Consider the following 13,719-nt stretch of genomic DNA (forward strand, 5'->3'; position numbering starts at 1 on the left):
AAGCCGTAAAGTAGTTGTTATTGGTGTGTAAAGTTGATGCATTATGGTTATGAGAAAATGAAAATTTGTGCTCAAATTTAACTCAAATATTAATAGAAAATACTCCCACCATATTGTATGAGAATAAGTTTAATGAGATGGGGTAAAACAAAAGATGTGTAATGGTAGTAGAGGTAAAAGTTGGTTGTTAGAGATTTATCTAATTTGTATAATGTTATGTATTAAAGTGCTTAGGGAAGCTAGTCACTATTACTAGACAAAATGGTTCCTACCCATCCTTTAGCCTGGATTATAACACATAATGACCTATTTGATCCTAAGATTAAAATTTTAATATGAGGGGAGTACTTCACTAAAGAAAGCATATGGTTCATTATTTTTAACTTGTGAATTCTTTGTGAGAGTGAACGTAATTTGATTTGTGTAACCATTATGTTATAAATTACATTATTGTGAGGGATTATGCGTAACGCTCTTATTGTTAGGGAACATGTTTGATTAATGATGGGTTAATTGTATGATGTCTTCGATTGAAAAATGTGCATGAGTTTTCTAACATGGTTTGTCAATCCTTGAGTCTAGAATGTTTTAAAGTAGTGTTCTTGAACTTTCAATTGTGTACATAACATGCTTAGCAGAGAAACTTGCATTTTGTGTAGTGATCGTATTACTAGCTTGAGTGTCTTTCTTGTAGTAGAAGTGTGCATTCAACTCATCTTATGATGCTTAGAGTTAAGAGTTGTTCGAGGATGAACAAGGCTTAATGTGAGGGACAATGATCTGAGGTGGACTTATGCACTATAGTGTTGTTTTCCATGCTTATATAACTTTGTTTTGAGGAATACTAGTATGATTAATGATTCAATAATGATATAAATATGCATCTATGTTTTTAAGTACTTGATAACTATGTTCAAGGTTCATTTGAAACAACTTTGGAATCAAATTTTCCATTTAAAGTTCATAAGAGAAATCTAGTGTTACTAGCATAAGCTAGGTGTTGTTTTAGTTTATCATAAGGGATTATAATGTATATAAGGAGTTCCTAATTGTATGATTACATTATTATGTGTGGAGAAACATTATTTTAGTATTTAAAGTGCAATTGAATCAATCAAAGAGTCAAAACTAAGTGAAAGATCAAAAGCGGCAAAACTAATATTCTTAGCTTAAGTTTCTAGTTCGTTGTTTTTTATGTTGTGTGTTTTGAGCTCTAATCTGTTGTTTCTAATACTATAGTATTCTTGGGAGTGTATTATGATGATATATGATAGATATACAAGTTTCAAGTCAAGTGGTAACAACACATAAAGGCTCAGACCGTCGTGACTAAGGCAGAAACTCCCTTTATTGGCCTAAGTGCGACGGCCAGGACGATGGACCGTCAAGGCTGTGATGGACCATGGCTAAGAACTTCATCACTTAAGAAGTGTAGTGTCTTCCTGGCCATCCTGACATGGATGACCCGACGGACCATCGCTTCGACCGTCACAGACCCCGTTCAGTATTTTTAGCTCATTTTTCAAAGGGTTTTTCGGTCTCTTGCATTCTTTGTTCAACTAGATATATTCCAAATAAAGAAAATGGCTTCATTCATCATCCAAAACACAAGAGATCTAGGTTTTCTCCCTCAAGATCAAATCTAAAACCCTTCTCCAAGAAATCCAAGAACTCCCCATGGTTCGACAAATTGAGTTAAGATTTAAGTTCCTCAAGTTCAAGGGTTGAACGAACCCTTTCTCAAGAGTAATAAAAAGTGTTTAAAGCAAGAGTTTTCATTCAATTTCATAATATAAGGTATGTGGGGTTTTTAACATGGGTAATCCTTTCACCCTTGTGCCCAAAGGCTTATTTAAACTACAATTTTCTACAACATATTAAATGTTACAGGAAATTGAATTAGGGATTTTCACCCATTGTTATTGGTTGCACGATTTTTATGTTTCCCCTGCATTGAGAGTCTAATGGAATGATTTTTTTACATGTTTTCTTGAGAAACAGAAACTGCGTTTATACCTCATGATATTAATCCTCGAGAAGTTAATAGTCATAAGTGTTTGAGATATTGAAGTGTCTGAGTATGTTGAGATTTTGAGATAAATTACTGTATATTCCAGATTTCTACATGAATTATAAATCTATATGAATTATGGTTCACTAAGACCTGCTCAAGACTTTCAATTTTATTAACTATTGTTCTATAATCACCCATGATTTGAGTATTTTTAGATTAATGAGAATTGATTTGACCTAATGGTCAAAGAGCTTTGAAATCCACTTCACTACATGAGATTATAGATTTGATAGTTTTGTTTTTATGAACCATGTGATTATTTTGAAGTGGAGTTTCATGAGATGAGTGCGATAAACTAAAGATATTAGTATTTAGCACTGAGTTGGGTAAGTTTCTATGGTTTATTACCCCAGAACTACGTACCACCATAGGTTTGAGATTTTTAGCCTAAGGCCGAGATGATTGGGCCTGAGGCTGAGATAAGTGATCACTAAGTTGAGCTTATACTCCTTGGAAAGAGTCCGATGCCTCTTCCTAACGTGAGGTTTCTTCCTTAGGAGGACAAGATGTTGGACTCCATGTAGCTCACATGGTTTATTTCGGTCAAGAGAACCACCCTTGATATAAGTTATTTTCCCTAAACTATAGTATTTTCCATTGAGATAGAATATTTTCCCTAAAGCATTAAGATGAGATATTTTCTAAAGAGAATGAATTGCTTTTAAGTATTTTCCAAAGAAGTAAGTAGTTTTCTATACTAATACGAGTTGATCACCAATTTTCAAACCAAAGTTATATGATTCTAAGTTCCAAGTGTTTGAGTTCAAAAGAGTTATAAGTTCTTAAGTATTAACAAAGTTTTATACTCCATAAGATATATGCATGAGTTGAAAGTATTGTTTAAAGTTTTCTTTATCCTATGAGTAATGAGAATAAGAGAAGGGTACAGATTTTAAAGACAAAGTATAATGACTCACGAGATTTGTGTTACATTCTTCATTCTACATGATTTATGAGCTTTGCATTTTAGACTTATTCAAGCCATGTCAGTCATTCCTATTTCCATGCATGATTTGATTGAAGAGTATTGATATTGTTTTTTCTAATACATACTCTCCAACATACTCAGTACATTCCCAAGTGTTTATCCACATATACGTCTATCTACTACATTGTCTTATAATATAGGTTCTGGTGCTCATTCCCAGCCTCTTCAGTGATTTTTGAGTACCTTTGTCTACATCTCCCTAATGGTTAGTCCACATATTTTAAGGACCTATCTTCAGATATTTCAGTATTTGAGTTTTTATATTATTACTTTTAGTTCAGTTTGAGTCAATTGGGGGCCTGTCCTAATGGCTCTCGTGTTCATCAAGTAGTTGCAGCTTTTCAGACTAGTAATTAGATTATGGTTGTGTTGAGATTTCCAGTATTATGGTCATTTAGATGAAGTATTATCTTCATATTTCCTTTCATTTGATATGGCAATGCCAGTGTTTTCTATATTTTTTTCTTGACGGAGTTATTATGAGAAGTGATAGGCTTAAAGGGTTAGCTTGGGGCTACTTGTATCCCTGTGCAATGTGTGACATCCCGAGAGGTGATTTGGGTTGTTACAAACTTGGTATCAGAGTATAAGGGTTTTAAAGAAGTCCTAGGGAGTTTGCAAGCTACGTTGAGTAGATTCTTGATCATTTGTGTGTATCGTGCCACATCTTCAGTAAGAGGCTAAAATACATATTAGGAAAAAGTTGTTTTTTTCTTTAATATTCTATCATGCCTGTAGTTGTCCGTCTCATCTAATAATTCATGCTTTCCTATTTTAGAAAATTCCTCTTCTAAGAGTGAATGCCCACAGAAACGATGATGAGCAACCCCCGCATGTTCATTCTTTGAAGGGACTGTGTCTCATCCTGAGTTTTGGGCGATCTTTCTGGCATTAACCCAAGCAGTCACCGCCAAATGTTTAGGCCGATAACCAGACCACTGTTGTAAATCAATAAGGAGTTGATGTAGCTACTTGTAGGATCCGTGATTTCATGTGGATGAATCCGCCAGAGTTTTATGGGTCCAAGGCAGGTGAGGACCTATAGTTATTCCTTGAGAAGGCGAGAAAGATCACGCAAGTGATATATTTTTTTGAGGAAGAAAATGTTGAGTTGGCATCTTACAGGTTAAAGGACATAGCTTATTACTAGGTTGTATTATGGAGGAAGGGTAAAGGTGAGGATGCTGCTTCTATTACTGACAATTATTCCAAGATGCATTCTTGAACATGTTCTTTCTGCCTTAGATGAGTGAAGAAAAGATTAAAGAGTTTATGCACTTGAGGCAGGGATTCATGACTATTAAGGAGTAGTGCTTGAAGTTCAACCAGTTTTCCAAGTATGCTCTTGATTTGATTTCCGACACCTGAGCTAGTATGAGCAAGTTTGTGATAGGTGTTTCTGGTTTGTTGTTGAAAGAGTCTGGACTACGATACTGCATAGGGATATGGATATATCTAGGTTGATGATGCATACACAACAAATAGATGTGGATAAAATTAGAGAGTGAGATAGAGTGAGGGGTAACAAGAGGACTAGATCTGAGCAGTATGAGTAAGTCAGCCTAGGTTCTATTGAGGAAACCAGACTCAATTTAAAAGAATCCATCTATTCCAGTGCCTTCATCAGCTTGTGCTCCCACGCCTAGAGGTTGGCAGGAGCAAGGGAGTAGGTGTTTTATGTCTAGGTCACAGAATAGTGTTGGTAATAGGCTCTATTATCCTCCTTATGCTAAGTGTGGTAGGGATCATCCAAATAAGTGTTTTGTAGATTTGAGGTGTTGTTTTGGTTGTGGAAAGTAGGGCCATAGACTTAGAGATTGTCTGCATGCTAGGCAGGGGACTAAAGATGCCTGACCTCAAGAACATACTACTACTACACCAGCTCCTATCCATCATCCCGCCACTATTCAGGGCACTTCATCTATCACTTCTAGTAGCCAGTGCTACAATAGATTCTACGTATTACCATCCCGTAAGGGGCATGAGGACTCTCCCGATGTTATTACCGGTAAGCTTTGTGTCTTTTATCTTGATGTTTATGTGGTTTTGGATCTCGGTTCAAGTCTCTCTTATATGACCGCACTTGTGGCTGTGAATTTGAAAATGAGTCCCAAAAAGATTCCTGAGCCTTTCCTAGTTTCTACACTAGTAGGAGAGTCAGTTATTACTTAACAAATATACATAGATTTTCCTGTTACTGTTCTTCATAGAGTCATACTTGCTAATTTGATAGAGTTAGACATGGCGGATTTTAACCTTATTCTCGATATGGATTGGCTTCATTCTTATTATGCATCTATAGACTATTATACCCGTGTGGTCAAGTTTCATTTCACTGATGAGCTAGTTTTTGAGTGGTCCAGGAGTTCGATATCACCCAAGAGTCATTTTATCTCCTATCACAAAGCCACAAAGCTAATATCCAACGGTTACATCTATCACCTAGTTAGAGTAAAAGACACTAAGACCCAAGCTCCAACTATTCAGTCAGTTAAAATTGTCAACGAGTTTCCAGATGTTTTTTGGAAGATCTCCAAGGGGTACCTCCTAATAGAGAGATAGAATTCAAAATTAACCTTCTTCTCAATGCTCGTCCCATTTCTATTTCACCATACCATATGCTACCTACTAAACTTAAAGAGTTGAAAGAGAAACTCAAAGATCTTTTAGAAAAATGTTTCATAAGGTCCAGTATTTCTCCTTGGGGTGCACCTATTCTATTCGTGTCAAAGAAAGATAGTTCTTTAGTTATGTGCATTGACTATCACCTGCTTAACAAGGTTACAGTCAGAAATAAGTATCCTCTTCTGAGAATTGAAGACCTGTTTGATAAGTTGCAAGGTGCAAGTTATTTCTCCAAGGTAGACCTTAGATCCGGCTATCATCAACTTAAAGTGAGGGAATATGATATTCCAAGGATAGCTTTTCAAATCCACTATGGTCACTTTGAGTTTCTAGTCTTGTCTTTCAGGCTAACCAATGTCCCAACAACTTTTATGGACCTCATGAATCGAGTTTTCAAGAAATATCTTGATATGTTTGTCATAGTGTTCATAGATGACATCCTTGTCTACTCCCGCAGTGAGCATGATCATGTAGATCACCTTCAAATTATCTTGCAAACACTTAGAGGTCACCAGTTGTTTGCCAAATTCAGTAAGTGTGAATTCTTGCTAAGGTTTGTAGCCTTCTGGGTCATATTATTTCACCCGAAAGTATTAGAGTGATCCCCAAAAGATAGAAGCTGTAAGAAATTGTCCTACACTTATCTCTCCATTTGATATTAGAAGTTTATTGGGTATAGCAGGCTACCACCACCATTTTGTTGAAGGTTTCTCTTTTATTTATCTCCTATGACCTGGTTGACCCAAAAGAAAGTTAAGTTCCAGTGGTTAGATTCTTTTGAGAAGATTTTGTAGGAGTTGAAGACTCGACTTACTTTAGCCCTTGTGTGGACTTTTCCTAATGGTATATATAGTTTAGTAGTGTATTGTGATGACTTTAGAATTGGTTTGGGGTGTGTGTTGATGCAAAGAGGTAAGGTTATAGCCTATTCCTCTTGATAGTTAAAGCCGCATGAGAAGAATTATCCAACCCATGATCTTAAGTTAGCTGTTGTGGTCTTTGCTTTGAAAATCTTGAGACACTATCTTTATTGTGTTCATGTTGATGTGTTTACTTATCATAAGAGCCTGCAGTATGTGTTTACTTAGAGGAATTTGAATCTTAGGCAGAGATGGTGGTTAGAGTTGTTAAAATACTATGATATGAGTGTGTTGTATCACCCGAGCAAGGCCAATATAGTGACGGATGCCCTTAGTAGATTGTCTATGGGTAGTGTTGCTGATGTAGAGAAAGGTAAGAAGGAGTTAGCTCCTATTGTGCATTCTCTAGCTTGATTGGGTGTTAGGTTGCTTGATTCGGCTGAGGGAAGTACTTTGGTGCAGAGTAGTTCCGAATCATCTTTATTTTTTAAAGTGAAGGAGAAGCAAGATAGTGATCCTAGTTAGATCAGACGGAAGGAGGCAGTTAAGGACCAAAAGGTAGAGGTTTTCTCCCAAAGGGGAGATGGCATGTTGAGATTGTAGGGTAGATTGTATGTTCCATGTGTTGACTATCTGAGGTATAGGATTATGGCTGAAGCGCATGGCGCGCAGTATTCTATTCATTTCGGCACTACTAAGTTATACCGTGACTTGCGGGAAATCTATTGGTAGATTGGTATAAAGAAAGATATAGTTGAGTTAGTAGCAAAGTGTGCAATGTGCCAACAGGTTAAGGTAGAGCACCAAAGACCTGGTGTTGTGATGTAAGAGTTTGGTACACCCACTTGGAAGTGGGAGGTAGTGAATATGGACTTTGTGACTGGGTTACCTTTTTCGCATCTTTATCATGATTCTATTTGGGTTGTTGTAGACAGTCTGACTATTTGAGTTAGTAAACATTTGAGGATGAATGTTTCTAAGGGGGAGATATTGTAAGACCCTGCAAAGTTCCCTCGTAATCTGGGCCTTAGAGCATGTCAAGTAAAGTATAATTCTGGCCCTAAAAGATTGAAAAGATACTTCCCAATTTATTGGTATTTAAACCATATCGAATTTTCTTAAATTCCACTTTTTTTTATGTAGAGAATTGAATTAGCTTTCTAAGATACCAATTTCATCCAAATCCGATATCGGGGTAAGAAGTTATGGCTGTTTTACTGAGAGTTGTCGGAATAGCCCAAGTGCGATGGACGATCCTATGAACCATCAATTCAGCAATGGACCATCACTCAGACCGTCGCGACTAAAGAAGAAACTCCCTTACCAGGCCCAAGTGTGACGGCCAGGACGACGGATCATCAAGGATGCGACGGACCATCGCTGAGACCATCGCCAATAAGGTAGTGTGGTCTCATCCTAGCCATCGGGCGATGGACGATCTGATGGACCGTCGATCTCACTATTTTATCAAGGAAATATGTCGCTTTTCTGGTCATCATGTGATGGATCCCGACGGACCATTGCTGAGACCATAGCACACCCCGTTTAGTATTTTTAGCTCATTTTTTGTAATACCCCGCATGTTTCTAAGGTAGGAAGTGAATAAGTATTCTTATGTGTGAAATATCCTATCCTGTGATTCATACATTAGTACATGACTTACAATGAATATCCTAGTGAGAGGATAGCTTATGATGCATTAAGCATGTTCATTTGAGTCACTTAAGGTAATACAAGCTAAGAGTTTTTGAATCTATCAAGTTTCAGTGTTTGATTTTACAAGGGTTATCTTTGAACGAGTATAACTCTTTGTTAATGTGGTATTTTAGCTGATTTAGACCACTGAATTATGGAAAATCGAATTAGCTTTCCAACGATACTAATTTTGCCTTAATACAATACCCGAGCGAAAAGTTATGCCCATTTTCGTAAGAGATAGTAAGCATAGGAGATTGGTTACGCGCCGCCCAACCCAAGCATAGGTGATTGGTTTGGCGCCGCCCAACCCAAGCATAGGCGACTGGTTAGGCGCCGCCCAACCCAGGCATAGGCGATCACTTGGGCGCCGCGTAAGTCAATTCCAAGTGTCAAAAACACTCCTTCTTGAGTTATTTTAAAGGTAATTAAGTCTTTAAATACTCCTTACAAGTTCCTAAAATCAACCTTGTGAAATATATAGCTTCTAAACATACTGCAACCCTATTTTAATCTCAAAGCTCATCATCTAAGATCACTAAAGGAGAAAAACAACTAGGTTGCCTAATTAAGCTTGAAGATCCTATTTCAAGGAAATTCCTCTGTCAATCATCAAAAATCTTCCTTCTAAGTTATGCGTAGTGTTCATCCACGGATTCCTTTCGTCCGTGGAGTTCAAGAATCAATCTTTAAAATACAAAATCTTTGTTGATTGTGGTGATATGATCATACCCATGTTGATGCTTGTTTGTTTTCCTCTTTTTCATTATAAAGTATGACTTTTGTATTGTTGGGTGTTGACTATCATGTTGTTGATATTGGGTGATTCCCAAGATGGAATATTTATATGTTTTTGTGAATTCATGATATCATATGAGTTGGAAACATGTAAATTTGGTTGTTCATGATGTATAATTTGATGAATTCACCTATGCTTAAGATGTGTATGTGAGGTGTTTGATAAAATGCCTAAGGAACTAGAAATCATGAAATATAGCTAAATTGTGACTAAGTGAAGGATTCATGATATGCATTTACGTTCCAATGACTTCTATGTTGTTAATGTTCCTTGTAAATGTTGTTGGAATACTCATGAACTATTCTTATGAGATTATGCTATGTTTACTTGCAAATCCTACTTATAAACAAGATGTATGATAACCATGCAATCCACATGAACTTTCATGCTATTAGTATGTGTTGCCAATGTGATTATGCAACAAACATGAAATTAAGATTGTGCAAGTACTTCCATGTGATATGAAATCCTTTCTATGGAATACATTGTTGATAATCATGATTAGTATGAGATCCCTACTTATGATGTTATAAATTATGGACTCTACTCTTATGATCTAGTCAGTCATGTGTGTCAGTTTCCTTCCATCGAGTCTTGGGGGTACTTGTACCTGAAAACTATAGCTGTGTGCCTAGATCCATGTCATGTTTCACGATATCCGAACTCAAGCTATGATTCCATACACTTTAGTCAGTCATCTGAATCAGGAAAACCTCATGATCTTAATCATTTGTCAGATATGAGTAAGATTCTTCCAGTCAACGGAATTCAGTAAGATTAAGTCATGGACAGTTAGTTATTCATGTCCAGTCTCTCCAAATGGGAGTAGAGGTTAGCACAAAGTGAACCCAAGGATGAGAACTCACCCGCCAGTTCAGGGTGTGATTCTTAGTAGTAATTCCTGTGTTCCAGAACTATGTAGCAAGCGTAGGTTGAGACATCTTAACCCGTCAGATTACGGTTGATGAAGTGGCTTAACCCGTCAGTTTCGGGTTCCCACCGTTCTCATTGAGTACCATCCAGATAAAGGTCACTCACAGACTATCCTTACTCGTGGCACGGTATTAACACCTCTCCAGTCAGGGAAGAGATTGAACCCCAGCATAGCCATAACGGCATACATAGGGCATGTCAGTTAAATAATATTTCCCACAGTTCCAGTATCAGTCTCAGTAAAAGAACTCAGGGTGTTCTTCCAATTTCAGTATACACAGGAATGACAGATACAATCGTTCATGTTATCAGCTTTAGTATTAGTCATGACGGTTATCAGTAAACCATGTATTAGCTTACAGGTCATGTTATCACGTATTCATGGTCTTAGTTTCTATAAATATGTGTTTGCACTCCCACGTTCATATTAGTCAGTCAGTGTTGTTCTTGCATGAAATCCTTTATGTTCAGGCTACCTTTCTCATATACTTAGTGCTCCAGTTGTACTGACGCATTTGTGCTATGGTACTTTATTTTCTTGTTACACCATAGGTTCAGAGACACAAGCTCCAACCCAGCAGTAGAGGTAGCATTCCTGTCGCAGAGACACAGTGAGTCCTCATTGATTAGAGGACAATATTATTTAATTCATTTATTTTTTTCTTCAGTTTAGTTTTACGGAGTTAGTTGGAGACATGTTCCTTTAACTCCTTATTCAGACAATTTAGAGGCTTTCAGATTTAGTTTTAGATTTATGTTCGGATTTACATTCAGATTGATTTGTTTTGGGTATTTTCAGCCACATGATTGTATTCAGTTAAACCTTATGGCCTTACAGTTCCATGTATTCCACATTATTATATCAAGATTAGTAGTATATAGGTACAGATATCAGTCATGGGTTAGCTTGTGGTCCCTCGGGGACATGAGCACCGTGTAACATTCTGGTTCAGCAAATCAGGGTGTTACAAACTTGGTATCAGAGCCTAAAGTTCAATGGACTCCTAGGAAGTCTGAAAGCCGTATCTAGTAGAGTCTTGTACATGTGTGTGTTGTGCGCCACATTTATGTGCGGGAGGCTATAAGATGTTTTAGGAACAGACCCCTTCTTCACTATTCATGTCATTCTAGTGAGCGTAATCACAAGTTAAACTAACAGTCTAATCCATTTTTCTCTTATTCCAGACCATGGCCCCAAGGAGAAGAAACTTACTAGCTCCTTAGCCCGAAGATCCTTTGGACGAACATGTTTCCTATTTAGCGTTTAGAGCCGCATTTACCACACTTCTCAATCCATGGATGCACCGAATGAATGGCCACCTATCATTCCAACTAATCCAGTGGCCACTTGTAAAGCAGTTAGGGTTCGGGACTTCACCCGGATGAACCCTCTATCTTTCTATGGGTCTAAGTCTGATGAGAACCCTCAGGAGTTCATTGCCCAAGTACAGAAGGTCATCGATATCATGGGTGTTACTTTTATTGAGAGTGCTAAGTTAGTCGCCTACCATTTATAGGATATTGCTCATGATTGGTACAAATAGTGGAAGTCTGAGAGGTTAGATGATATAGGCCCTATCGAGTGGGAGGAATTTGTCACGGCCTTCTTAGATAGTTTTTTCCCCAAGAGCTGAGGGAAGCCAAAGTTCTTGAGTTCATCAACCTCAGGTAGGGGAATATGATGGTTAGGCAGTATTCTCTCAGATTTACTCATCTAGCCAGGTATGCTCCTCATGTGGTTACAGATAGTAGAGCTAAGATGAGCAAGTTTGTCTTAGGGGTCAGCAATAGCATGTTAAATGAGTGTAGGTCTGCGATGCTGATCGGTGATATGACCTTATCAAGACTGATGACCCATGCCCAACAAGTAGAAGAGCAGAAGTTTAATACTAGGGAGAGGCAGAACAAGAGAGCAAGGTCAGGTAATTTCAACTTTTCTCACCCCAAGTCAGATGGAGGAAACCATTCACAGTGTTGCTCCAAGTAAGCCGTTCCATCTCCTTCCTTTGCCAGCACTCCAGTGCCGAAGTTTAGAGACGGCAATAGAAACAAAGCGCCAGGCTCTTAATATTATGGCAGTGTTAGCAGTGCCCGAACGAATCCCCTTTGTCAAACTTATGGTAAGAACCACAAGGGCATTTGCAGAGCCGGTAGTGATATCTGTTTTGGTTATGGCCAGCCAGGCTACAAGATTAGGGAGTGTCTGCAGTCAAGTCTTTAGGGTCAGCAAAATCATTCTACAGTGGGCATTTCCAGTGCTACCAGTGGACAACGCCTAAATAGATTCTATGCTCTTCAGTCCCGACAGGATCAGGAAAATTCTCCTGATGTCATTACTGGTACGTTATAGATTTTCCATTTTATGTTTATGCTTTGCTAAACCCAGGTGTATCTTTGTCTTTTGTTACTCCATACATAGCAGGAGATTTTAGAATCAGTCCCAAAGTCCTAGAAGATCCCTTCTCAGTCACTACATCAGTGGGTAAAACCATCATAGCTTGGCGGGTATATAGGAATTGCCCGGTTATGATATCTCAAAAATCCACGTTGGCAGATTTAGTAGAGTTAGAGATGATTGATTTTGATGTAATTCTCGACATGGATTGGCTTCATTCCTGCTATGCCACAGTCGACTGCAGAAATAGGATAGTTTAGTTTTAATTCCCGAACGAGCCTGTCCTAGAGTAGAAGGGTAGCATTTCAGTGTTCATGGGCCAACATGTTTCCTACCTTCGGGCAAGGAAAATGATTTCTAAGGGTTGTATGTATCATGTCATGCATGTTAAAAATTATAGTTCTGAATATCCCAGCCTCAAAACAGTCCCTGTTGTTAATAAATACTCAGATGTCTTTCCCAAAGATCTTCTAGGCATTCCTTCTGAAAGGGAAATTGACTTTGGCATAGAACTTTTTCCGGATACTCAACCTATTTCTATTCCTCCATACAAAATGGCATTAACTGAACTCAAGGAACTAAAAGATCAGTTAAAGGATCTCTTAGATAAGGGATTCATCAGACCCAGCATTTCCCCATGGGGTGCGCCAGTATTATTTGTGCGCAAGAAAGATGGTTCTCTCAGGATGACTATTGATTATCGTTAACTCAACAAGGTCATGGTAAAGAACAAATATCCTCTCCCCAGGATTGATGATCTATTCGACCAAATTTAGGGTGCCAGTTACTTCTCCAAGATAGACCTCAGATCAGGCTATCATCAGCTCAGTGTTAGAAAATGTGACATTTCAAAGACAGTTTTCCGTACTCGGTATGGTCACTTTGAATTTTTATTCAAGCCATTTGGTCTTACTAATGCCCCTGCAACTTTTATAGGCTTGCTGAACCGTGTGTTCAACCAGTACTTGGATATGTTTGTGATAGTTTTTATAGATGATATTCTGGTCTATTCTCGCAAAGAGCCTAATCATGCAGACCACCTCAGGATTGTTCTTCAGACTCTCAGGGATCACCAGTTATTCGCTATGTTCAGCAAGTATGAATTTTAGCTAAGATCAATAGCATTCCTTGGCCATATTATTTCTGGTGATAGAATTAGAGTAGATTCTCAGGAACCCGAGGCAGTAAGAAACTGGCCCAGACCTGTATGTCTATCAGATATTAGGAGTTTCTTGGGTTTGGCTGGCTATTACAGATGGTTTATCAAGGGATTTTCTTTTATTGCATCTCCCATGTCCAGATTGACTCAAAAAAAGATCAATTTTCGGTGATCAGATTTATGCGAGAAGA

This window comes from Capsicum annuum, chromosome 6 (genome assembly GCF_002878395.1).
Source record: "Capsicum annuum cultivar UCD-10X-F1 chromosome 6, UCD10Xv1.1, whole genome shotgun sequence".
Lineage (NCBI taxonomy): Eukaryota > Viridiplantae > Streptophyta > Magnoliopsida > Solanales > Solanaceae > Capsicum > Capsicum annuum.